We start from the raw sequence: 2,952 nt of genomic DNA on the forward strand, positions 1-2,952 counted from the left end.
CTAGACGGACCTTTGTTGGCAAAGTAATGTCTCTGCTTTTGAATATGCTGTCTAGGTTGGTCATAACTTTCCTTCCGAGGAGCAAGCGTCTTTTAATTTCATGGCTGCAATCACCATCCGCAGTGATTTTGGAACCCAGAAAAATAAAGTCTGACACTGTTTCCACTGTTTCCCCATCTATTTGCCATGAAGTGATGGGACCGGATGCCATGATTTTCGTTTTCTAATGTTGAGCTTAAGCCAACATTTTTAACTCTTCTCTTTCACTTTCATCAAGAGGCTCTTCAGTTCTTCTTCACTTTCTGCCATAGGGCTGCTAAATCAGAAATTGTATGAATTACATGTGCAAGACAAAAAAACAATAACAACAAAAAGAAAAAGAAAGAAAAAACCACAGAAACTAACTACTCAGTGCATCACACCCACTAGAATAAAATGTATGGCACTTTTACACTTTTACTTTCATATTACTACTACTACTAAGTCACTTCAGTTGTGTCCCACTCTGTGTGACCCCATAGATGGCAGCCCACCAGGCCCCGCTGTCCCTGGGATTCTCCAGGCAAGAACACTGGAGTGGGTTGCCATTTCCTCCTCCAGTGCATGAAAGTGAAAAGTGAAAGTGAAGTCGCTCAGTCATATCCAACTCTTAGCGACCCCATGGACTGCAGCCTACCAGGCTCCTCCATCCATGGGATTTTCCAGGCAAGAGTACTGGAGTGGGGTGCCATTGCCTTCTCCACTACTTTCATAACTTTCATATTAACAACTGTCAATTTAAGCTGGGAATGACTCCAGACCTTAAAACCACATTAGAGCAAGAACTAGTCAATTCAAATGTTTACAATGAAACAGATCACCTTTTTTCTTTGTAAAAGCACTGAAAATGTAACATGTGCTAATAACTCACTAAAAGTTTTCTCATGTCATTTTGCTCCCCATTGTAGTGTCTTAAATTATTCTGTAATTATTCTACCTGTTAACAATAGTCCGATTTTTTTAAGGTTTGTGTAAACTCTATTATGTTACTGAAACATACTTGCTCCTGTGAGGTCAGAATATCTTTATGAAAGAAAAAAAATAACATAACTGGTTATATAGATCATAGAATAAACCCAAAGAACAAAAATGACATTTTCCAAGCTACTGAGAAAAAAATTAAACCGTGATGTGTCAGTTTAAAATTTTATCAATATTAACTAACATTTCTATGATAGATTTGTCTCCTCATAAAATTAAACAGTGCAGATTAGGGCTTTGGCTACAGTTAATCACATTTGGTTTTCTTAAAAACAAAACTTTATTTACTATAAACAACTAAAAGTTAACTTTCTTCCTCCACAACACATGTTGACATTAAACTAAAGGCTTTGAAAATATCCACAACTTACCAGAAAAGTACTTTTAAATAGTTAAAAGGTATCAAAATGACTAAAGTTTAGTGTGCAAAGAGTAGATAGTAACAACCCATAAAAATGTAGATCATTGTGTTGAATATTTTTGAATAGCCCAAAATAAGCCCCAAAGTTTTTCTACCTTTACAAATAAAAAAAAGGTGTCCTTTCCACAGCTTGGGGATATGCATTGTACATCCCTCCCCCCACCCCCACAGGTGTATGAGTAAGATTCTAAAAATGTTGCCAATATTAACTTCTTCTGTACCTAAAGTTAATTAGAGGACAGCAATATTACAGTGGCAATGTAATCAATTCTCAAAATGTAGTTAAGATTCAACACAAGTTGTCCTGGTTCTTTTATCTGAGAAAAAGCTTTTTAAAAGAAATACCTGCCCTATGCTAACCACCAGAAGAATGAGGGCTTCTCTTACTAACCAGTAGGTCACTCATGTATTTAGATCCTCAGCGCTGCTTCGGCCTTGAGCTTCTCTCAATCAGAAGTGAGTCTGATAGTCAATGACAGATTTCAGAGCTTCATGAATTGAAACACAGACAGATTGCATCTAGGTAAGAGCCCTGACTCGATTGTCACCAGGAAACAAAGGTGGATCTTCTCCAACTTGAAAATCAAAATATACATTTTTATGTGTGAAAGTAGAAAATTCTTTGCTGAAGCAAAATTTGTATGTCCCATTTTTGGAGGCTGTGAAGGTATAATTATCATACTGTTTCTTCATCTCCTTATACAACAGGATCTTCTAGTCGACAATCTACATCACAGTGACCACCAGTAATTACCTGGAACTGGAGGGTGCACTTGGTGCCCTGTGTGATGTCCTCGTGGAAACACTGCTTGGCATTGTCAGGCAGCTCGAAGGTGCTCTCGCAGGCGCTGCCAGAGCCTGGCACCAGGAACAGCAGCATCAGGAGCAGCCTGCAGTACCAACGGCCCATGGCGGCCACCCAGCACTGTGTGGGGCAACCCGAGACGGTGGCCCCAACGGAGCTGCAGGGACTCGGGGTTGGGTCTGCACTGACTCACTGCACGCTGCAGGCCTCGGCTGAGGTGGCATCACGAAGACGCACTGCCAAGATGCTCCGAGCCTCGGAGAGATTCAAGATGTGGAGCGAGTTGCTGGGTATGGTGGAAAGTACTGAGTGACCAGGGCCCAGATGCCAGAACAACCTGGGGAGCAGAAGTATAGCCAGCAGAGGACAGGTGGAAAAAAAAAAGCTATTTTTATTTCTTGATCTGACTTATTACATTAGCATAATGCCCTCAAGGTCCCACCACGTTGTCTCAAATGGCAAGATTTCCTTTTCTATGGCTGCATAATATTCCACTCTGTGTGTATGTATACACATATGTATATATGTACATGTATATATTGTCCTTAAAATTCTTCCAGTGATGTACATGCAAGTTGTTTCCCTGTCTTGCCTATTATGAACTATGCTGCAATGAACATGGAGTTGCAAATACCTCTGCAAAATAATAATTTCATTTCCTTTGAATATATATCCAGAAGTGAGATTGCTGAATTATATGATAATT

At 39.8% G+C, this 2,952-nt stretch overlaps 1 pseudogene; it reads right to left on the bottom strand.

The window, feature by feature from the left end:
- Positions 1-1,782: 1,782 nt before the first annotated feature.
- Positions 1,783-2,351, bottom strand: LOC133248782 (transmembrane emp24 domain-containing protein 7-like; annotated as a pseudogene).
- Between the last annotated feature and the right edge of the window lie 601 nt (positions 2,352-2,952).

Source organism: Bos javanicus, chromosome 5 (genome assembly GCF_032452875.1).
Source record: "Bos javanicus breed banteng chromosome 5, ARS-OSU_banteng_1.0, whole genome shotgun sequence".
NCBI lineage: Eukaryota > Metazoa > Chordata > Mammalia > Artiodactyla > Bovidae > Bos > Bos javanicus.